The sequence below is a fragment of the Phyllobates terribilis genome, unplaced genomic scaffold (assembly GCF_046119375.1).
Source record: "Phyllobates terribilis strain yellow unplaced genomic scaffold, ASM4611937v1 Scaffold_4__5_contigs__length_816908805, whole genome shotgun sequence".
Lineage (NCBI taxonomy): Eukaryota > Metazoa > Chordata > Amphibia > Anura > Dendrobatidae > Phyllobates > Phyllobates terribilis.
The window spans coordinates 132,114,426-132,139,977 of NW_027362764.1; the positions used below are offsets into that span (position 1 = coordinate 132,114,426).

General features: G+C 42.9%; 1 protein-coding gene across 11 annotated transcripts in view; it reads right to left on the reverse strand.

Annotated features, from left to right (window-relative positions):
* The window catches only part of LOC141265097 (sodium channel protein type 5 subunit alpha-like), a 558,194-nt gene extending 550,992 nt beyond the window's left edge, over positions 1 to 7,202 (reverse strand). For 9 of the 11 annotated variants that reach the window (XM_073677744.1, XM_073677742.1, XM_073677741.1 and 6 more), the window contains exon 1: positions 6,210 to 6,450. The gene's annotated coding sequence lies outside the window, so the exon portion shown is untranslated. The other 2 variants (XM_073677736.1, XM_073677738.1) reach the window with 2 other exon arrangements.
* Between the last annotated feature and the right edge of the window lie 18,350 nt (positions 7,203 to 25,552).

The window sequence follows — 25,552 nt, forward strand, 5'->3', positions numbered from 1 at the left end:
TGAAATGTCAGTCGTGAATATCAGATGTCATACGAATGCGGTCCGATGTTTTCCACAGACCCATAGAGTTGAATGGGCAAGTGCCATCCGATTATTGCAGGCAAATCGTGCACCGACTTGATCCAAGGAAAAGATCAGACATGTGCACAGCCCCACATAGAGATGAGTGTTGTCCGTCAAAACAATGGATAGCACTCGTCCGAGTTATATGGTCGTCTGATCGAGGCCTTAATTGGAGAGAATTGGCAAATGCACAGCCGGCCATCTCTCCACTCCACTCAGATTCTACTGAACAGCCATCGGTAAATATTTGGCAACGTTTACATTTTCCAGGTATTCTTCTTGATTGATTATAGTCAGGACTCATAACAGATAAATACTTTAGATTCCAGGGTAATAATGACAATTTGACTTGGGGCCGTCATTAGCACTGAATTCTTAGAAGTCAATCATGCAATTAAAAGGTCACACCAAAGAAGAAAGGTAGACTTCAGTGGGGTAACTATAGGTGTAGGGGTGCTATTGTGGACACACCCAGGCCCTGGTTTCTTTGGGGTTGCAAAGGTCACATGAAAGAACGGCATTACTAGAAAAGGTAAATGATGGTGAAGGATACTGGATTGGCGTCCAGAAGCTTCACGTTACACCTCTTTTAGCATTGTTTGCTGCATAAGAATAATGATTTGGTATTTATTCCATATCAAAACTGTGGTCTAATAGTATCTTGAACCTAAGGCTTCATTTAGATTGGTGTGTATTATGGCTATAACAAATTAATTTCTCGCAATTCAATTAAAGGGAACCTGTCAGTAGGATCAACCCTCCTAAGCCGTCTATATGGGCATGTAGGTCATAGGAAGCTGAATAAAATGATAACTTGATAGCTGCAATCCGATGATTAGTTCCCAAGAAATCCACAATTTTCCTATACGCATATGAACTGAAAAGATCTCTGTGCCAGATTAATTGACCTGCATTCCCATATAGACGACTTACAAGTGTTGATCTTACTGACAAATGCCCTTTAAGGCCTCATTGACGTGTACATGCTCTATATATGTTTTTAACATATAAAACATGTAGCCATTATAATTAATCTATGGGGCTGTTCACATGTACGCAAATAAATCATGAAAATATATTTTTTATAGCAGTCAATTATGAAAATTACCCATACAAGCCTATAGCTCCATGAAGATCACAGACAGCACACAAATGGCATCAGTGCCCAATCCGAATGCTCTCCGTGATTTACATTGCAATGGGGAGAAGAAACTTTGCAATTCATTTAGTCATTTTTTCATCTGTGAAAATCACTGATGGTAAAAACTGGGAATTGACCAAACACTGATGAAATTTGGATGAAAAAACACTGATGGTAACTACTGACCAAACTTATGAAAAACTGATGGTAACAACTGACCAAACTGATGAAAAACTGATGGTAACAACTAAGCAAACACTGATGAAACCTGGATGAAAAATACTCATGACACTCAGAAGAGTTGAACAGTGGAACTTCCCCATGTGTTTCAGCCATAATATGTATGTTATTAAAGCCATCTGAATGAAGCCCAAGTATAGCTCCAACTATTTGTTTTTCTATTGAAAATTCTCAGAATAAAAATGCATTTCCAAGAGAAGGTCCCAGTGAGTTATTGCCATTTTTCCTTTGGGCTTCGTTTTTAGTTTTACACATCTCCAAAATACTCTAAAACGTAAAGGCATAGTTGCCAATTCTCTATGAATGTACGGAAGGCGTCTGAGAAAAGCGGAGACCATTCACAATCCTAAAAAAGTTGCCAGATCTCCAGAACTTGGGCGAAACCTCTTGGAAAACATGTTTCTTGCTTGACCACATGCCGATGTGAATCCAGTCTAAGGTTGGTGGGAGCCATTTGAATTAATAAAGGAAACCCAATGGGAATGAGTTGTGTGGAACAATCCTCAGAAGTCCCTAGGGTCAGATCCCCACCAATCTAACACTGATCACATTTCACATAACAATATGAATTAAGCAATACATGAACCATGACTACACCAAAGCTAAATACAGTTATGTATTATTCATTGATAATGAAAGTTATTAGGATTTTTTTTTATTTATTTTAATCCTTCAAAAAACTAATCCTATAAACCTTTCTGTAAATTACTGTCATCTTTTACTGAACAGCAAACATAAGCCACAAAAAAATCCAATTAATTAATACCTTTATCCAGTGGCCACTTTAGTCTGGTGGTGAGGAACCTCTCACCCACTTAGACCATACTGCTGTGATGCGTTCACACTTGGCTGCCCATCAGCAAATTATTTTTCCAAGACTGGGCATCAATGCCAGTGTGCAAAGAGTGGAAAGAACATATGAGTTCAGTCTTGTAATTCAATAAGGTCTAAGGCAGCATGATAAGTGTAACACATCAAATCCTACCTGACTTCTTCAATATGCGCTACCACCCGAAATTCTGACCACACGTCCATGATCATATTGATATTTTATATACGATGATTCCAGTGTTACCAAAAGAACATAATATATCACCTCCACTTTCAGATGAAGCAGAGAGAAATGGGTCACTTAACTTAAGGGGCGATAAAAGAAAATTAGTTCTAGAAAGATGAATGGTACCAGCTACAGAACGTTCTGCAACTAAATCCACAGCGTGAGAATTCACACCATTATCTGCAAGTAGTGAAGATAAAATCCCAAAACTTGACAACATCAGTGTTTCCCTGCGGTGAAAAAAGTTGCAAGCAACCTTGTGACTGGCCCCAAAATCGGACCATGATTGAAAAGTTTCCTGGAACTTTTTTTTTTTTTTGTATCAAGAAACATTGGAAATTTCTTTGATCTTACCGTGACTTCTGGGCAATTCCAGATGTCCAAAAATAAAGAACTACACGGTAATGCTACAGAGCCGAATAAAAACTTATTCATCAATCAGTTTATGCCAGTTTTCTGCCCTTGCAAGTCTTAGTTGAGCAAAAAAATTGCGATTTGGGCATTTTTTTTCTAATCTTGGCCAATTTTTTGAATAGTGGATGGATCTCTGCCTGGAGGGGGGACATGGCTGAGAACGCCCATCAAAGTGCCATAAATTACGTCAGAACTGACTGGTGTACAATTGTGGTGTCACATGACAGCTGAAAAATGTGCCCATTCATTAAAAGGTGTGCGGCGAAATTTGTTAGATCTACTCCGGCGCACAAGACTCACGTGCAGAACACATGTCTGGATGAATCAGGGCCTCAGCGTACAAAAGCCTTCAGGAGCGAGCAGATATTCAAGATGCTCCTTTAAGTCTACTCTGAAATACATTCACTGATCTCACTGGACACTGCGTCCTTGTTTTAGCATGATGAAATTAAAATGATAAAAGCTGTATAAAAAAAACCACCGATCTTATAATGGAAAAGCAGAGCGCATTACAGCCATAGTCATGTCTGGACAGAGCACACTGCCGCACCCAGGCGACTTTAATTTGTGCCCCTAGAGATTCGTCAGGTAAAAAAAAAAACGTCCTGAGGGATGATTAATCCTAAATAAAGCACAAAGAGCCACTGACACCAGGTGTGAACAGAGGGCAGGAAGCAGAGAGCAATTAACATTCCATCCATCTGTTCTCTTCATCTGGGGATAGATTTGGGCGATGGATAAAAATGTATCCAAATATCCAAATTCTATGTGCACCTTTCCAATTCCAAACCAAAATCATTTTGCAATAATGAAGGAAATTACTTTGTGGGTTTAAGACTGCCTCTATACAATCAGACTTATTCCTAGGTATTATTGTAACAAAAATGGTCGCTACACACACGCAATCTTTGTACATACATACTAATATATATATATATATATATATACGTATATGTGTGTATATTATATATATATTTTATTTATTTTTTTTCCACACCCACACATATACAGTATGTACATATACACACACATATATATATATATGTGTGTGTATATTATATGTACATACTGTATACGTGTGGGTGTGTAATATATATATATATATATATATATATATATATATATATATATATATATATATACACATATATATTTTTTTTAATCAGCGGAAGCACAAAACTCCTGGTTCCCTGTTTTGCACAGGCTGATTACCATTTCCCAGCATGCAAGTAGCCTGCAATACAATTTAATAATGCGTTACGGGCTTTTTATCAGATGAACATATCTGACACCATCAGCACCAACACAGAATATTTCATCTCTATGTAACTACAGACTAAACACATATGCACTTAGCAGAGATTATAAATAGCTAGGAGTCACTATGTCTTAACTCAGATTTTACATAGGACTGCAGGTAAACCTCCTTAACTCTGAGACGTATCATTGGGCCTAATTAAAAGAATTAAATTACACATTCAACTGTTACATCTGAAGTCATTGTAACACCCCCACCACCCGCCCTCCAGCATATACATTACTTCTGTCCTGTATTTTATGCAATGTACTACTGTATTCCCCAATTCCCCCTCAATGCTGCTACTAAGATTGTAAGTGGAGAAAAGAAACCTGATATCATATTGATAATTCCTCAATCTGCTGTATGGCAAAGCAATAATCAATATGCACTTTTCACAATACAGTCTGATATGATGTCCTGTCTACATCCACTAAGTGTTTTCTTAAGTGAGCGGCATTAACTATTGACACAAGACTATGGCATACATCGATCATCAGAGAAAAGACGCAAACATCATTATTTCTACTATCAGTAATATATCAATAAACTTTTCTTTAGCAGCCTATTTTTATATGGCTGATGTGTCCCACTGCACTGCACATTGCTCTTAAATAGAGAAGTAAATAAATTGCAATAATATTCAAAATAATAAATAATAATAATACATTATTTTTTGTTTTAACCTTAGACATACCAGGGTGCTTTACAGAAACTCCAAAGCATTGGTGTAAAATATTATTATTATTATTATTATAGGAGTAATAATAATATTATAGAAAAAGTTAGTATAATAGTAAGAGTTGTCATACTTGGCCAATATTATTATTATTATTATTAATAATAATAATAATATTTTCATTAATGTCAAGTTCTAATCATATTATAGCGGTTATATTGGTATAATAATAGCATAAATAACAATAATGTAGTAGTAGCAGTAGTAGTAATAGTTGTAATACTTGGTCAAAAGTATTACTATCAATAAGAAGAAGTAGAAGAAGAGGAGGAGGAAGGGGAAGAAGAAGAGGCAGAAGAAGAAGATGTTCAGTGGTATAATATTAGCATAAATAATGCAATAGTAATAGTTGTAAATTGTAATAATTCTGGTATAACAGTAGTAATTGTAGCAGTTTTAGATGTAGCAGTGATAATCATAGTATAATAATAGTATCATTAAAAATCACCAGCAGCAATGACACATCCGCATCATACTAAAATACTATTATAGTAACAAACTGTGTGATGACATTTCATAATTTGAAAGGAGCAGAGATAAAACTAATTACAGTAGTGTAACAATAGTGTAATGTCAGATCTAATACTGGAATTGCTATAATAACCTATTGATTGCACACTAATAGTAGTGATAACAGTATAAGTATCACTACTGGCAATGACAGATCCGTCCCAGTGAAGCATACTGTAATACACAGAGGGGATCAATGCATGGAGGGAGCAGCACACTTCCAGCACTTCCAGTGTAGCCAGCAGCAATGCTTGTAGGATAATTCAGTTACATAATCACATGGGCAGGATGAGCTCTATACTGTACAGCTGGATAACCACTTCTTCTGCTGTTTTGCACCCATCCCACATAATTTAATTGAATAGTAATTATTATGGAGGGAGCAAAAAGCTTGATATTTAATGGATTTTAATTCTCCATGCAAGGTTACAGTTAATGTTAGAGCCGGTCCTTTGCTCCTATATTGCACTCTCACATAGTCTGGGGTGTCTTCCAGATACATTATAAATCTATTATTCTATGTTCTACCCCATCTCTAACTGTGAATGGACAGGTGTGAATGTTATTACATAGGAAGGTAGCAGTAAGCTCTTTAGTCAAGTTTAGTAAAGCTTGAAGGTCAAGGACATTTGTATTGAAAAAATGCTAATTTAATCACTCAAGTAGTTGGTGACCCTCCTGGATGAGCAGGACTCCAGAAGTCAATGCTTCCCTACTATATAAGCATATAAGAGGATCAGATACTTACAGTGATTGTCCAGTAGGTCTCTAGAATTGCCTAGATCTGCAGATAATAAATTCTGGGATAAAGTCCACAAACTGTTCTGCTCTAGCCCTGGTGTTTAGTCCAATTAAAGACCCAGCTCATGTTGCTTTTGTGGGAGGCACAAAATGAGGGGTAGTCCTCCACCACCACCCCCTGCTGCTGTTCTATGCCAGGCTGATGAGGAGGGCAGTGGTTGGTCCAGAGGGGGTAGAATAGAGGAGCATTAAATACCTGCTGAGCCTTGTGTGACTGCAAACCCTCAGGATGAATGATCTCTGATCAGCAACTCAGGACTGGTCTCAAGGTAACCACTCCCTAGGAATGAGCCAGGCAGCAGCTGCCTTCAACACTTCCAGAGCTGGGAGGTCTTTCTCATATCAGGCACCAACGATTTGGTCATCCAAGTTTTTGATGGAATTCCCTCCAAGACTGAGAGTCCTGTGCATGAATGTGGTGAAGGTTCACAGCCTTGGTTTTTTTCAGTTCTTTAGTTTCCAGGTAGACACCAATTAGAACCCAACATCTCCAGGTTACTTTTAAGACCTTCTAGTTTCTACAGTCAATACAAGACCAGGTTAGTACTAGTCATCAGCACACCTCCTCAAGTCAACAGAAGGAACTGGATCTCATAGAAGTTTTCTATCACCCATCACCATAAGCCAGATAGCCAACTTACCAGGTAGACTTCTTTCTTCGTCAAGTCTCCAGCCCCCACCAATAATCAATCCACAAGAAGAAACTTTAAAACATCAACCACAAGTCTTGCAAAACTCTAGTTTTGTCGTCTTCAGCCTGTGCAGCTAGCTGCTGGTGGCATCAAAGTGCTAGACTCTCATCCAGAAATCACAAGCTGCTCTCCACCTGACAATAAATTCTCAGCGCAGGTGTGAGCTTTAACATGTAATCACTATAATAGGGACAGCAGGGGACTCGAAAGATGTCAGGCAAGAAGCTTCTCCTCGCTGGAGTCACTCCCTGCTCTGAACCTCCCACAGCAACTAATTGAGAAGTCATTTTAAGGCTGGAGTTATGTCGCCACCTAGCGGTTGTCAAGGGGAACTTTCCTGGTTAAAAAAATTATATAAAAAAATAATGCTAGATGCAGCACACTTCCAAGACTATATGCTAATTTATGATTAGTAATCATTAAACTTCACCCTAGCTATCTATTCAGAGCATTAATATACCAGCTCCTTACATGCAAATATATCAGAATAAGGACCCTGCACTCTGTATAATTGAGAAGTTCTGTATACTACTATTGTTTTTAACCATATGGTGTTTCATTTAGTATTTAATAGATGTGGTAAGTTTTCTTCTGGCTTTAGCAGAGCTTTACAGTAAAATGTTATTTTTGCTTCCCTTAGACTTTTGTGAGATCGAGGCCATATTAATCAATCTCCTATATCAATTTATTGGTGGCAATAAGTTCTGAATCAGACACATGTATACTGAAGACAGGTCAGGAAGATGCTTACCAATCATACTAGACGCAGAAAAGAGGGTCAAGTTTGATCATTTATTAAAGGAGCATACATTGGGGGGAAAAGTACATAGTGTACAACCCTACAAAATAGTCACAATAGTCAGATTACAAGTCTTGGAAGTTCTTCCTCATTTTAAACTGTAGTACACAAAGGAGATACACCTTAAAGGGAATCTGTCAGCAGGTTTTTGCTCCCTCATCTGAGAGCAGCGTAATGTAGGAAAAGAGACCCTGATTCCAGTAATGTATCACTTAGGTTACTGGGTGCAGCAGTTGTGACACAATCAGAGTTTTTAGATTTAGCTTATAGCAGAGCTGAGAAAACTAACGCCGCCCACATCACAGCTTTCTATGCACATTGTCTATTGACAGTGAGCTGATAGCCAGTGCTGGAGGCGGAGTTCTACCAGGTGTCACACAGGCTTCAGTCTGGACAGTGATAATGTCCTGCTGATAAAACACTCATTGTATTGAAACAACAGTACATAGCCTAATAAGTGACACATCCCTGGAATCTATGGCTCAGCCCCAACCTCATGCTGCTCTCAGATTGGCTTTTCTAGGACCTTTGTTTAGGTATCTGCTCTCAGATTAAATAGCTAAAAACTGCTGACAGATTCCCTTTAAACTCTAGGACAGTGATACCCAACATATGGCTCTCCTGCTTGAACTGTTGGTATTCTGGGAACAAGCTAAAAGTTGGAGATTGCTACCACGGGCATAACTATGTTAGGTACAAGAGATTCAGTTACATCCATGACCCTAAATCCAAGGGGACCGAAAAGGTCCCTTTGGCCCATATGAGGAGACCAGTACTATTAGAGACCTGTGAAAATTCAGGAACATTTTTTAGATTTTGCATTGGGGTCCATAAGCTTCAAGATACACCACTGACCACTGCTATGCTGAATTTATAATAGATAACAGGGATGATTAAAACTATTGGTACATTTTATGAACCTCTGAATAGAGCATCACCATGTAGGAGAAGATCATGGTGGCGTTGATGGCAGTATGACAGTCTGGAGATTTTTCTGTCCCATACAGTGGGATACGAAAATATTGAGACTATAGCACTTGTTTGTACATATTGCAATGAAGTCTATAAAATAAAGTCTTTTACTTAGATGAAACAGTATAGGTGAAAAGTCATAAACCCACAATTCGGGTGTCTGTTAGTTGATATGTAGTAGAAAAATAGGAAAAATAAGGCAGAATACATAGGAATACCGACGTTTGGATCCGTCCCAGATCTTCTTGATGGTGGTGTCCGGTTCCCGTCCAGTGCGCTGGCTGAACACCACTATGACAAAGGTTCAGGACAGATCGAAACGTCGGTGATTCTTTTTCTTCTTCCTTATTTTTTTCTATTACATATTAACTGACAGACATCCCAATTGTGGGTTTATGACTTCTCTGCTATGGCTGCTCTCATTTTGCTATATCTATAAGTTCTGTGGTCTGCAAATTGCTGCCATTGTTTTGGAATCCTTCCATTTCCACTGAGCTTCTCTGTGTGCTGAGAATAATGTAGTGAAGTGTCACCAAGCAGCACACGTAATAGTAGTGATATAATATTTACTGATTACTATACTATCAATATCAGAGTTACATTTATAGGTTTGATCCACGGTCACTGGGCAGAAAGTATTTCCCAGAAAACTTGACCCTGATCTCAAACTTTGACATTGCGTTAAATGTCGTCTTACTATATTCTCTATCAGGACAACTCTTCCAGGCACAAAGATATTTGGTTTTAGTAACCTGCTCCTTCTTACAAAAGCACAGACATGACCCCAGTAGGCCCTAATAAGGTCACCATTGGATTCCCTTTCTAAAAAAAATAACAAAAAAACACTTGCTCCTAATTCTACACAGGGGGAGGGGATGAAGTAGGTCATGGTAGGAGACAAAATAAGAGACAGATCATTTAAAAAAAATATATGTTAGGTAGTCAAGTCATTAAATTAGCAGCCTAAACAATTCTTTTTAAAGGCTTGTGCAGGAGAGGAACTCAGGCAATGCATTTGACCCCAATGCTATGTGCTCCTGACTTCCTTGCACACTATGGGTTAAATGGTCACGTTACGGTCTCAATACCAGAGAAGCCTGGCTGCACTGGGGACATGACAGCTGCTCTACCAGCAAATACTACAAATACTTTGACTTCCACAAGATACTTGTAACATATGGTTCCTGGCATGGCCATAGATTTCAACACACCACTGCCCTCTTGTGGTCAAACCTGGGAATTACAATTTCTGTACTTTCTATTAAAATCTGTGAAACCATTGTGAGATTTGACAGAACAAGCATTTTCAAGTCTTTATTATTCACTAATTCAGTTCAAAGATAAAATACTTATCAGCAGTTGTATATTCTGTAATCATTAATGTAGAGGTGATATTAGAAATGTGTTGTTGCCGCAAGAAACTTAGTTGAACTCAATGGTGAAGTTTCAGCACCTTGGACAAGAACACTGGCAGAATAATCAGAGATGCAAACAGTGACTACTTCATCTCAGATGGCAGGTAGATGATAGCTGCATGTTGCAGGTGTAATGTTTCCGTTTATCCAGAACGGGACTAGTTAGAAATATTTTGTACCCAAAATGCCTTTATTTAAGTCTATAATCAAGTTGGGATCAGGGGCAATTCATAATGGTGATTTTTATGTGCAGTGGTTCAAGCATGCTTTTATCTTCCCTGCTACTGGTGGCTACAAATCCAGCAGCACCCCCTTAAAGGGATTGTCCAGTCTAAACCGACAAGTCTGCAGTCCCTCTATGTGACTGCAGACTTGTGAATCCTCACATCGTGCGAACTGTACGCTGTAGGGATTCTCCAGTAGTGTGGGGAACGACGGTCATATGAACGTAAGTATGTGATATGCATACTCCTGGCCACGATCCGATTAGACTGTTTCTGGCTTCTCTCAATACATTTGCATTAAGAGAGGCATCACCCATCTAGTCAGATTGAGGCCAGGAGTATGCATATCGTCATATAGAGTGACTGCAGACCTGTTTTTTTAAACTGGACAACCCCTTTAAGGCCCGCACTAATAAGCTGGGGTCTGCCTTGCAGCTTTTTGATTCTGTGGCAGTCTGGGTCTTACAGTAGAACCAGCCCCAACTCTGCGCTGTGACAAAAATCCTCCAAACCCACCAGCAATGCTCCTAGGACACTAACCAGCTTGGCTTCATATGCTTCAAGGGAACCTGTCTTTTCCCCAAACGCTATTAACCTGTAGATATGGGGTTACTCTGCAGCTTAACAGAGTTCCAAAGCTGTGCGGCCGCCGTACTGAAAGCCCAGCTACTTGGAGGAAATGAACTTTATTCCTACTGGCAGATTCCGGCGTCATAGAGGTGCTGGCAGAACATTGACTGACATCCGTCTCAGTAGCGTATCAGTGTAGAGACGGCTGTCAGTTAGTGCCACGCACTGTGAACTGAGCGGAGACTGTAACTATGCCAGCCACACCTCTATGGTTGCCGTGAGGAATAAAGTCCAATTTCTCTCGGCATCCACACTTTCAGGACAGCAGCCGCACTTTGGAACACTATTAACCGGCAGTTTAACCTCATATTTTCAGGTTAATAGTATTTGGGGACATGACAGGTTTCATTTAAATCACATTTGGTGGGAAAGGCTTCCCCCTTTATATATATAGTTGAAACCAGAAGCTTACATACACTATATAAAAAGATACGTCTGCATGTTTTTCTCAATATCTGACATGAAATCAGAATAAACCTTTCCCGTTTTAGGTCAATTAGGATTACCATAATTTTTAATATTTGCCAAATGCCAGAATAATGAGAGCGAGAGAATGTTTTAAGGCATTTTTATTACTTACTGCAAAGTCAAAGTTTATATACACTAGGATTACTATGCCTTTAAACAATTCTGGACTGCCCATATGATGATGTCATGTGTTTGGAAGCTTATGATAGTTTTTTTGGCAACATCTGAGTTAATTAGAGACACTCCTGTGGATATATTTTAATACACACCTGGAAAAAAACACTGCTTCTTTGTGTAGCATCATGGGAAAGTCTAAAGAAATCAGACAAGATATCAGGAAGAGAAATGTGGACTTGCACAAGTCTGGCTCATCCTTGGGTACAATTTCAAGATACCTGAAGGTGCCTCGTTCATCTGTACAAACAATTATACGCAAGTACAAACAAGATGGGAATGTACAGCCATCATACCGCTCAGGAAGGAGACGGGTTCTGTGTCCCAGAGATGAACGTGCTTTGGTCCGCCATGTGCATATCACCCCAAGGACAAAAGCGATAGACCTTGTGACGATGATGGCGGAAGCTGGTAAGTTTGTTTCAATATCCACAGTGAAACGAGTACTGTAGCAACATGGGCTGAAAGGCCACTCTGTCAGGAAGAAGCCATTACTCCAAAAGAAACCTAAAAAGCCAGATTAATGTTTGCAAATGCACACAGGAACACAGACCTTAATTTTTGGACACATGTCCTGTGGTCTGATAAAACTAAAATTGAACTTTTTGGGCATAAGGACAATTGTTATGTTTGGAAGAAAAAGGGAGAAGCTCGGAAGCCTAAAAATACCACCCCAACTGTGAAACACGGGGGTGGCAGCATTATGTTGTGGGGTTGTTTTGCTGCAGGAGGGACTGGTGCACTACACAAAATAGATGGCCTCATGAGAACAGAAGATTATGTGGCAATACTGAGGCTACATCTCAAGACATCAGCCAAGAAGTTAAAGCTTGGGCAAAAATGGGTCTTCCAAATGTACAATGACCCGAAGCATACTGCCAAAATGGTAACAAAGTGGCTTAAGGATAACAAAGTCAATGTTTTGGAGTAGCCATCACAAAGCCCTGATCTCAATCCTGTTGAAAATTTATGGGCAAAGCTGAAAAGGCAGGTGCGAGCAAGGCGACCTACAAACCTGGATCAGTTACACCAGTTTTCTCAGGAGGAATGAGCCCAAATTCTGACCAACTATTGTGAGAAGCTTGTGGAAGGATATGCCAAAATTTTGACCCAAGTCATTCAGTATAAGGGCAATGGTATCAAGTGTAATGTATGAAATGTATGTAAACTTTTGACTTTGCAGTAAGTAATAAAAATGCCTTAAAACATTCTCTCGCTCTCATTATTCTGGCATTTGTCAAATATTACAAATTATGGTATTCCTAATTGACCTAAAACAGGAAAGGTTTATTCTGATTTCATGTCAGATATTGAGAAAAACATGAATATGTGTTTTTTATATAGTGTATGGAAACTTCTGGTTTGAACTGTATATATGTGTGTGTATGTGAGCGTCCTCACTCTAATGTGTACTAATTTCCCACTTGTGCATCAATCATCCACATTATTCCCAGACTACAGCAAACATGTGGTATAAAATATTCAGAAGTGGCAGTGCTCACCGGGGTAACAAAAGTAAAAAAAAAAATGTTTTATTCCTCCAATGTTGACCTTTATATACTCAAGCTGGAAACAAAATATTTAATGTAACGGGAAAGATGCTAATTAAGTACCTTTTGTTGGCAGGGTAGGTAATTTTGTGATGACCAGACATGTGCCCGCCGTCGGTGCACTTGCCGCCTCGTTTACATAAAGATTCAAAGCTGACATTTTCTCATGTTATTAGAAAATCCTTCTGTGGCCAGAAAGTGTTGTGTGAACTTGTTTTTCACTAACCAATCCAGCAATGTTATTGGTGTGGTAATACCAAAAGCTCCTGGAAAGTTGCCTTAGAGAAGTGGTCCCCAACCTTTCATACCTTGAGAACCAAATTCAACTCTAAGAGGTTCGCGATTCACATTCAAAGTCCTCCAAGTAGTGACATCCAGCTTTCGCTTCTCCCCTTCAACAGTAGTGATACCAGAGCCAATGTTAATGTAAGGAGATGGACCAGCTGCCATGTTCCCCCTGAAGACATTAATGCTACTGTGGTATAGAATGTGTAGGATGTGAATAATGTTTTGTTCCTGATATGTTTCCTTCTCAGAACAAGTGTGACGGATAGGAACTGGACAGGTGTCTTTAAAAGCATCCAGCATCTAGAGGGGTTAACAAGTTGCAGCTAGGGTGAGTGGTCAGGCCTGCCCCATAAGGATTGGTAAAGTGAGTCTTGGTTTGGAGAGTGAGCTGGAAGGATGCAAACCTCTACCCCAGGCTAATGGAAGTCTTGAGCTTCTCTCACTGAGACTATTGGTAACTACCCAAGAAGGAAAGTGGAGTGGGAGCTAATTGTTCTTAAACAGAGGAAAAAGGAGTGAACACCATGTCTAAGAGCTGGATTCATCCTTCTGTTCTCCACCACCCCTACCTCACTGCAGTTAAGAAGGTAAAGTTGGCACTGGGAACAATGACTGCTGTGGATGAAACAAACTGTGATTATTGAAGAGACTATCTTTATTGTATTGAAAGCCTGTTGCCGAAAAGACTCGTTTTATGTGCTGGACTTGCACTTCAATTAAACAACCGTGTTCAACTGTTATTTGAGACCCTGTCGTCGTTGTGTGTGGCTGGAAGCTAATACCTCACATGACTGTGGAAGCGATGATCAATGGTCGCCCTGAGTAATGTTCCCCCAGGATTCCAAGAATCCATGTTAATTAGTATAGCCTCTATAAACTTAGTGGTTTACATGCAACACAAGTGTTAATTTCCCTGTGGGCTGCAGTAATAACTAATGGTCACAAGATGTCAATGTCTAGTATATAGGTGAAAGGTGAAGTCTGCCTAGCACCACAGCAGGCACAGAGACAGTGTGAAAGTTAAGGCCAGCCCATAATGGGGGGGTTTTAGGAATCTCTGCTTAGTGTGAGGAACAAGAAGTAGAGTAGGGAAAGTAAGGAGAAGTGTTAGCAGTGGCCATGAGCAGTGGGCTGCTAGGGTCAACATGAGCCTGTTACTCGGGGCATTGGATTGCCATAGAACCCTTCCGTGCGAATGCGTCTGTCGGTCTGGGGACCTCGAGATGGACTTCGGGGCCTTTGGGTGCACTAAGCCTGTGGTGCCGCAGGGAAAGATGGACTCATTCTCTAAGAGGCGGAAGGTGATGGAATGTGGGTGCACTGTCAGTTGTGGAGAAGAATTCCTAGTGCTAGAAAAGTTAGCAAGAGGGATGCTCTACCCAGACCGAGAACTAGGGCTGAAGTTATGTCCGGTACCTGTAGGAAAGACTATACCTTCTTGTGCCCTATCCTACATGCTCCATTGTAATATACTGCAAGGTAAAAGTTTGACTGAAAAAAAAAGCATGGACCGCACCTCCAAAAACATACGTTGATCTAATGCCTCTCGGCAAAAATATAGAAAACTGAACATGAGGTTCTTAGTTTAACATTCTGATCAGACTGTATGAAACCCACTGCCACGTCACGGCAAACCTCTTAGGCTATGTGCCCACGATGCAGAAATGAAGCAGAAAATTTCTGCAGCATTTCTGCATCTCCCTGGCAGAAAAAAACGCATGCAGATTGTGCATGCGTTTTTCCTGCAGAATACATGCGGATCCACATGCGGGTTCACATGCGTTTCCGCATGCAGATTGACAAGCACTTTCCAGGCGATAGCATCACTTGGAAAGTGCTTGACAACTAGGTCACACTGTATAAATCCATGCAAACAGCATGGATTTATACAGTGTGAACCGTAAAAATTAAAACAAATAAAGCTATACTCACCCACGAGGCCCCGGTGTGTGCTGCAGCGCTCGTTCCTGTCTGGTTCCCGGCTGCCGGCATATTGCGATACACAGCGGTGAAGGGCCTGCGGTCACATGACTCACGTCACCGCAGGTCCTTCAGCGCTGCTGGCATTCAGAGAGAAGCCTCCGGACAGGTGAGTATAAACTTTATTTGTTATTTTATTCTTTTTTTACAGGTACAATGGTACCCAGGTCTGTAGGAGAGTCTCCTCTCCTCCAGAACTGAGTACCATCCGCACATAGAGACGCATAGAAGCCGCTTGTAAAAATGTACAGTCGCGGTTTCTGTGCGTCTCAATGCAAGTCAATGGCGGGAGTTCCACTGCACTTCCGCAAAATTAAATGACATGCTGCGGATTTTTGTACGCAGCATAAACGCTGCGGAAAAATCCGCAGCATGTGCATAGAACATGCGGAATCCCCTTGGGGACCATGGGGTGCGGATTACCTAGCGTTTTACAAGCGTTTCCGCTGCGGAAATTCCGCAGCATAAACGCTTGAAAAACGCTACGTGGGCACACAGCCTTAGTGGGTCCTAACATTTCCTGCCTTAAAGTTTGACTGTTTTAACATAGTCCCCTGGATTGTGTGCTGCAAAGGTTCTGGAAGATGAAAGCCTGGAGCCAGTGGAGGCCTATGGGCCACAAGTAAGTGTGATGCACCCCACACACAGCAGCACACCGGGACTGGGACACAATTTTCCTGTAGGGTGCTAGAGCATGCAGAAGCAGCAGCTTGCCCATGACTACCTCGCTTAGGCACCTTACATTAGTTATATAATGACAACCAAAGCTTCCCCGATAAGTCACACCGAGGCAGGATACTTACATTCAGGGGTTCCCACCTTGACCCTATTCAGTATTCTTGTATCAAGCACTCCCACCACACTATTACACCCAACTAGAAGCACCTCCTAATTGGCGGTATCCTCCTATCTCCAGATTACCATACTTAATTCATCTCTCCACTCCCAAGGCCCGAATATGCTCATCCAGATCTGCTCTTCTGTGCGGAGTTGATCACAAAAGTCACCATCAGGAGACCTGTTCTTCATAGCCATTTGCTAGACCTGGTGCTAATGTATAAAGCTAGCAGCCAGCCGCGAGCCACACATCATGGGCCCTCAAGCCACATGTGTCTCCAAAGTCACAAGTTGGCGACCGCATAATATATATTATTTTAAGTGGAAGGAAACCACAGTTCTCATTATTCAAGGTGATGTTGGATTTCAAGAGCGGTCTTGCAGCGGCCTAGCTACCAACAGCTCAACGGGCAATTCACTTACAACTTTCTAGGATTTATGGCCAGCTTTATACATGGCTAGGTTGCAATATCTGCAATGATCCGCCATTGTTACTGCCACTCCACTATCCAACAATCCAATGACTTCAGGCTGTTTTAGGATCGTCTCCTGCCTCTACCGCACTTGCAGACAACAGGCTGCCATAAATAGCATCTTCGGTTTTGCTGACATAATCTCAGGACATGCACAGGGAATTTACATTGGAATTTCACAGACAGCAGAAGCCAACTGATGTGAGAAAACATCCTCCCGAGTGTGTCGGTAAAATGTTACATCTGAGGGAAGTCTAGTTACTGGATGAGAGGCAGACTCGGAGTGATGACTGGCACAGAGTCTGGCTCTCAGCAGTCGCACAGCATTAATCACTATATCAGTGACAGGATATTTTTTCTCCATTCACGTAGCTTTTTATTGTTGTAGCGCAGATTACCTGTTCAGCTGAATCACTGTCGGGGATGTCTGACAATGGTTTTCTATTTTAAGATCACTGATGTGAGATGTAAAGTGATGGTGATTTTCTCAATATCAGTGGGGTTTCCAAGCTTTAATATTTTTTCACAGCTAAATTCTACGCTGGGTTTTAATTTAGGACATTTATTTTCTTAAAGGGGTTTTCCACTACTATGATATTACTGATAGTTCATCCATACCAGATCAGTGGGGGGGTTGACATTTGTCTCCTTCTCATATCAGCCTTATGTGACATGCAGAAGTAGTGCTGTTGCTTCGAAAGCATCAATCAACTATTACAAATAACACAAGCACAGGAGACAGGAAGTCTTGTGCTTTAGAAGCATCCAGGAACTAGAGGGGCTAACACAGTCACAGGAGACAGGGAGTGTTTTAGCAGAGCCCCAGGGGGATTGTGGGGAACTTTTTATTGTAGTCTGGCTGAAGCCAAAGAGAAAGGTGGTGTGTTATCTGGATCTGACAGAAGGCAACTGAACAGGATTCAGATCAGGAGAGAAACTAAACAGGTCAGATAAATTCCCTGAACTAACAGTGCAGAGTATTATCGGACAGGAACATAAGGACTGGAAGGAATTGTGTCACAGGGATCATCTCCCTCATCAAACCGTCCCCCCCTCCATCTCCATGCAGGATAAAGAATGCTGTGTGCTACTGTGTCCTTGTTAAGGAAAAGCCTGTGGTTGTGTATGCATAGAAGTGTGCTGCTAAGAGATCTAATCTATGCTGAATTATGCTACTGAAGACACTGTAATACTGTGCCTTGTTAAGAAACTACTGTATTGTTACTGGAGCCGGTTGCTCAAGAAACTCAGACTGTACTGTAATGAATGAAAAACTGCGAAAATGAATATAAATGGCATAAAAACGTTAAAGTTTATTAGTCACTTAAAAATGTACAAAAGTAATAATACAAAAAGTGTGGACACATGTAACTGTAGAGACAATAGGTGAGTGTTGGATCGCAAATAAGAAAAAGAAAAAAAGCCCCCATGACATCTTCAGAATCTCCCATAGAGATATATTACAAAATGCATTGTGTGCAAATAAAATCCACACGAGGAGGAATCAAGAGGGAAAGAAGAGACAAGGGGATAGGGTAAAGAAAGACAATATAAGAACGGTGGGATCAAAGGGAGAGCATACAGACACAATCAGGTAAATGGAATAGGATACCCCTTACATATAGTTCCGAAATACCGGAGTGAAAAGTAAATCGGGGCACTCACGCAGATATATAGGGCACAGAGGGGCAAACAGTAGACATCCACCAGGAGCCTCGACGCGCGTTTCGCGTTGGGCTTTATCAAGAGGCACGTGGTATGTAATTGATAAGGACCTAAATATATAGGACCTTAAACTGTCACGTGGGCGATCATGTGATCTCTTTCATGAGGCTGTCACGAGGGTCGGCCGTTACGGCGCCGGGGTCACAGCGGTACCAGCAGTCGCGCGTCATCCATCAAGGCACGCGCGCAGCCGGAAGTGTCAACTGACAACATCCGGGAGCGCGTCATTGCCATGGAGATGGATACTCGCGGGTGCCGGCCGCGATTACCCAGCGCATGCGCACCACCGGCCATCGTCACAGCGCCACAGTGTGTCCCCTATAAGGTTAGTAGGGTGTATATAGTATGACCAATATTGGGGAAAAAAAGGGAGAGAGGGGATAACCAAAGAGCAAAGGGAAAAAAGAAAAGGAAGTATGGAGACAAGGAGATATGGTAGGAAGAGTAGTTACTATGTATATAAATAGAGCAAGATACATAATCACATATAAATGAAAATGAGATAATATATATAGAGAGAAGCTTTTTTTCCCCCATAAATTACAGGAGAATAGTACATAGCAATCTTCTTGAAAAAAATTCTCAATTCCCATTCCGTCATCATATGAAGATAATATGCAAAGCAGCTGATCCCATCAAAGATATATAAGGTGCTGAAAATAATGGTCAGGAAATCTAAATAAAGAGACAAGAACACAAATAAATAACAAATCACACGGACAATTAAAAGTAGATAAAACCAAAAAGGAGGATGTTTAACCCCTAGGGATAAATCTCTAGGGGAAAAGAAACGAAAATGCCCCAGGGCATCGGAAGCGGAGCATAACCCAGGTCCAGGTCAGGCGCAGAGACGCACACGTGAAGACCAGAGCATAATGAACATACACTCAAAGCTAGAAGGATTAGGAATATGAAAAAAAAAAAAAAAAAAAAATGGAAATCATAAAAATGAGGAGAAACCAAGATGTTCGTTGAGCCCCCGCGGTGCAAGAGTGTCAAGAGTAGTGATCCACCTGGCTTCCTTTTGTGCCAAAAGGCGTTTGGCGTTCCCACCTCGGGAGCCCATATGCACCACGTCAATGCCACAAACCCTCAAAGATCGAGGGTCACAGTTATGGGCAGATTTAAAATGTCGTGGTAAAGTCTTGAGCTCCCGGGGATCAGGGATCGCCCTAGCCGCAATAATGTCCCTAACATGCTCGTGAACTCTGACTCTCAGCTCCCTAGAAGTAAGACCTACATAAATAAGTCCGCAGCCACATGTAGCATGGTAGATCACATGTGTAGTGCTGCAGGAAATATAGTGGCGGATGTTGAAATTACGGGAGGCATCAGAGTTCGCGAACATGGTAGTACGTGGGACATTAGTGCAGGCGGCACAGTGGCCGCAGGGAAAGGTCCCCAAGGTGGGACCACGGGAGCCAAACGGGTTTCTCCCAGAGGGAAGGTAGTGACTGGAAACCAGAAGATCTGCTAGGTTGTTGGATCGTCGAGGTGTCATGCATGGAGACTCCCCAATATATTCCCTCAGGGAGGGCTCCGTACCCAAGATATCCCAATGTCGGGAGAGGATACGCCTCACCCCACACCACTTGGAGTTAAATGTGGAAATGAAGCGGATCCTCTCCGGACCTTTACATCCATCAGAGGGAGGGGGATAGATGAGGTGATCCCGGGGAGTATTCCGCACCCTCCTAAGGCTACGGCCGACACATCGATTGCTGTAACCCCTGCATTTGAAACGTTCAGCTAAGTCCGAAACCCGTTTCTCAAATTTAGAATTGGTCGAGCAGATCCGCCTCACCCTCAGAAACTGCCCGATCGGGACGGCCCTGATAGTAGAAGAGCCATGTGCAGATGTGGCGTGGATGAGAGAATTCACGGCAGTGGGTTTCCTAAACAGATCAGTTTGGACACGACATTCAGCATCCACTTCTAAAGTGATGTCCAAAAAAATCGATCTGTCTAGAACTGTACTTATAGGAAAGCCTCACTGCACGATTGTTTGAATTCAATATGGCCATGAAGTCCTCGAGCTCCCCGACAGTCCCCTGCCAAAAAAATAGGATATTGTCTATATATCTCATCCACGACACGACATGGTCCACACCCCGTATCCCCTCATCGCCAAAGATCTCCCTCTCCCATGCACCCAGGAAGAGGTTGGCGTATGAGGAGGCACAGGCCGCCCCCATTGCCATGCCGCGGATCTGAAGATATACCCTATCCTTAAATAAAAAATAATTATGGCAGAGGACGAATTCAAGGAGCTCGAGGATAAAATCTCTCGAAGGGCCGTCCAGATCGGAACCGCTCAGGAAGAGGCGGACCGCCTCCAGACCCAGATTGTGACTAATGCATGTGTACAGGCTTTCGACGTCGGCCGTGACAAGGAGGGTATCATGAGTAATAAGGATGCCGTCAACCCGAGTAAGGACGTCCGTGGTGTCTTTAATATAGGACCGGAGGGTCTCAACTAGCGGTCGAAGATGGTTATCAATGTATTTACATATAGGGCCACATAGACCCTCCAGCCCCGACACGATCGGACCTCCCGGGGGGTTGACGGCGTCCTTATGGATTTTCGGAAGAAGATAGAAGGTGGCCGTTTTCGGAAAGCGGATGGTAAGTGCCTCAACGGTCCTTCTATCAATCAAACCCCGGTCACAGGCTCGACCTAGAATACCCTGGAGTGCGCTGGAGAAGGAGGCCGTGGGATTGTATGTCAACCTAGAGTACGTTTGAGTATCTCTAAGTTGGCGTAGGGCCTCCCTCTCATATAGGGAGCAGGGCCAAAGAACAACATTACCTCCCTTGTCCGCTGGCTTAATGACAATATCGGGAAGAGATTGTAGTTCCCAAAGAGCCGTGCGCTGTGAGTACGAGAGATTGTCATGACGTCTCCATGTAGGGAGGCGTCTCAAGTCATTCGACACCAAACACACAAACAGTTCTATCGCTGGGCTCAGGGACAAGGGAGGGAATCTTGTAGATCTGGGGCGTCTTGTTTGTAATGACCCACCTGTCGATGGTTGCTCCTGCTCCAGAAGGAGGTCCTCTAGGTAAGCCAACGCCTCCCTCTCCGCCGCAGTCACAGAGGTCCCCTCACCAGATGCTCTGAAATGCAATTTTTTCAAGATAAGTTTACGGGCAAACAGATGGAGGTCCTTCAGGGCTGTAAAGTAATCAAACCCATTGGTTGGTGAAAAAGAAAGCCCAAAACTAAGGACCTCCATCTGCGCCCGAGTGAGAGTATGTGAGGATAAGTTGATAATACGGAGCCCCCCCGGAGGGTCACCCACCTGAAAAGGGATAGTGCGTTTTTTCTTATGAGTGGGTCTAGTCTGGATCTGCGACGTTGATGGAGCCTCCGAACCATGACCAGCGTCCAAGTTCCCCACAGAGGGTAGATCATCAGTGGATAGGGACGAGGCAAACGAGGTGGACCTGGAGCGCGAGGGGTGGTTCTTACGGGATCTCGACCGAGATCTGGCGTTCATACTACGCCATCTAAATACAGATCCGGTTTGCTTGTCGTTGATATCATGACGTAGTTTTTGTAGTTTATTAGTGTGAATCTCCTTGACCCATCTCTGGCACTCAAGGTCCACCTCGTCATTAAGTAGTTTGAGTTCAACTGGATCCAATTCCTTCTGTAATTGAGTCTGGATCAGCTCGATTTCTGACTCCATTGCTCCGAGGGAAATCTCATTCAAGTCCCTAAGGAGGGTCAGAAATCCAACTGAACAAGTATTCGCCAGATCCTCCCATCTAGCCTTGAATGTCTCATCCATAATCGGAAAAGATGGAAAAATCTGTATCCGTAACCCTCTGGGGATGAGAGATTTTTCAATGTATTTAATGAGAGAGGCTCTGTTCCACCACGTGCGCGCCCTGCGCCTGAGAAGGCCCTTCAGCTTCACTATATTCTCCCGCGTGCCCTGTTGTGCCCCAGTTCCACCCTCGTTAAGATCCAATATATCACCCGATATGTCATTCATTTGGGCGAGCCACGTATGGTCTCAAGCACGAAAATCCATAGTCGGCCTAGAAAAAACTGTGAACATGTACTGTAATGAAGACTGTTGCTGTAATATCCCTGAATTGCACTGGCCATGCTTCAGGTTAAATTCCACTGTTAAACTGTTGAAAAAGACTCTTGTCAGATGTGTCTGGTCAGCAATTGAATCTATCGTGTGCCTGAGAGAAGCTGCAACCTACGGTCGCTCTGAGTAACAGTTCCCCCAGGATTCCAAAGAATTGATGAAACCCATCTTGCCCTATCTGAACCTAGCGGCGTGCATGTAACACTTACTAGCTCCCTTGGCAGCAGAACAGTTGCTGAACAGCACAACTCCGTTACATTGTTTAGTGGCTGCTGCTGATCTGCAGTTCTTGGGAGTGGCCACTAACTGTGTCAGTGTTAGGAATGATGGTTCTGTGTAGGGTTGAGCGAGCATGCTCGACACTGCTCGGTACTCGCCTGAGCATCTCACTACTCAGGATGTTCGGCGAGCACAGAGCATTTTCGGGTTACTCGGGCGCAGCCATGTTGGTTGTGGGCATTACAGTGATTGGCTGGCCGCACAGCGTCACCTCGAGAATTTAAAACCGGGCGCCGCCATCGTGGACACAGTCGCTCTGGATCAGACAGTGTAGGGAGAGTGCTGCTGAGCTAGGGAGAGATTTATACTGCGAAATAGGTAGTGTAGGGTCTCTAAAACCTGCAAAATCAAACAAACAGTCTGTAACATCCCTGGCGGCGTGCTTGCATGGCTTACCATCTCCCACCATGCAAGACCGCAATCTTACCTATCAGGCCAGGCTGCACACTTTGCTCCAGTACCTGCTGTTTGTATGTCTCTTGTCTGCTGGCTTAGGGAGGCGGAGCTGTTGTTTCCTGATTCTTAAAGCTACAGTGTGCGCAGTCCTAATGCGTCCCCAGCCTATTGCTGTGAGTCACTGGATACTTAAACCCTCTCCACCCAGTAGGAGGTGCCTGAGCAACACTTTCTTACCGTGTGTTCTGTGCAACTGTGAGTTGCCAGGTCCTGTCCTGAATCTAGTCTGTTTCCGCCACCCTGGGGGCTGAGTACCCAGGGCCGTTACCTGTATCTCTGACTTCTATTCTGTTTCCGCCACCCTGGGGGCTGAGTTCCCAGGCTCGTTCCTGTATCTTGTTCCCGGTTCAGTTCCTGTCTGAACAGTGTCCTAGCCCGTTACCTGTTTGTCTCTATGTCCGAACCTTCCCTTTTCCTGCAGTGTCTGAACCTGCACCTAACTCCAGCTTGTTGTCTCTGTACTTCTGTTTGTGAGTTTTGTGTCCACTCGCTACTTCATTGTAAGTACCTTGTGTGTATCTGTTCTGCTCGTTCTGTTTCCCTGCCTCCGTATCTGACTCCTGTGTTCCAGCTATCTTCTTGTGTTTTCCAGTCTGTTCCATGTGAACAGAGCCCTGTCCTGTCAACGGCATCTGCGGGATTTGCTCTGCTCTGCTTGTCTACCGCATCTGCAGGTTTTGCTCTGCTCTGCTTGTCTACCGCATCTGCGGGTTCTGCTCTGCTCTGCTAGTCTACCGCATCTGCGGGTTTTGCTCTGCTCTGCTTGTCTACCGCATCTGCGGGTTTTGCTCTGCTCTGCTTGTCTACCGCATCTGCGGGTTTTGCTCTGCTCTGCTAGTCTACCGCACCTGCGGCTCCGTTCCTGTGTCCCAGTCTGTACTGGTCCCTATCCTGCCTGCGTTCCTACCTGCCAGTACCTGCCTGTCTGCATGCCAGCCGTGCCTGCCAGTGCCCACCTGTCTGCATGCCAGCCGTGCCTGCCAGCGCCCACCTGTCTGCATACCAGCCGTGCCTGTCAATATCCACCTGTCAGCCTGACCTGCCTGTTCCTGCATTCCCCTGTGTGGGTCAACAGCTGTGACCGGGGTCTGACCTGGAGTAGCACCTGGTCCCTCTGCTCGGTTCCTCCCTGGTTCACGGAGTCGACTGAGCCGCCATGCAACCTTGGTCGGACCGGGTTGATACTTAGTTACGCCCCTCCAGGCACTCCTCGTTTCATGGTACAGTGGGATCACTAATCATGCTCACGCCAGTCAGTCCGGGCGTGTGCGTAACACAGTCCTTCTGAGGACTAATATCCATCCCAGATATCAGGCAGGCAGGCTGTATAGGAGACGCAGTGGTCATACCAACAAACACTGCATTACAGTCCTGTGTGCTGCTGCTGCTCAAATTGCTAGACTTAGCCCCAGGTCTCAGGGGCCAGGAAAAATCCTTTTTTTTCATCAAAATCCTCTTTTTTTTTCCTCAGTCAGACTGTACAAATACCCGTCTTATTAACCTTTTGGTATTTTTTCCCCCAAAAAAATAAAAATTGAGTGTGTCTGTGAGTGTTCAGACACAAATATATCTGTTTAAAAGAGTCTGGATTCGGCCAGATAACTAGAACTGTGGTTTTGCAGTTCCACGGTTCAAATCTCTGTATTATCCACTTTTTTGCCTTTTTTCCATAAAAAAAAAACAGTTTGAGTGTCTCGCTGACTGTTCAGACACAAATATATCTATTTAAAAAAGTCTGGTATACGCCAAGAAATTAGAACTGTTGTTTTCCTCTTCCACGGTTCAAACCTGGGTGTTATCCACCTTTTTGCCTTTTTTCCATAAAAAAAAACTGTTTGAGTATCTCGCTGACTGTTCAGACACAAATACAGTACAGACCAAAAGTTTGGACACAACTTCTCATTTTAAGATTTTTCTATATTTTCATGACTATGAAAATTGTACATTCACACTGAAGGCATCAAAACTATGAATTAACTCATGGAGAATTATATACTTAACAAAAAAGTATGAAACAACTGAAAATATGTCTTATATTCTAGGTTCTTCAAACTAGCCACCTTTTGCTTTGATGACTGCTGAAGGAGTTCCCAGAGATGCTTAGCACTTGTTGGCCCTTTTGCCTTCACTCTGCGGTCCAGCTCACCCCAAACCATCTCGATTGGGTTCAGGTCTGGTGACTGTGGAGGCCAGGTCATCTGGCGTAGCACCCCATCACTCTC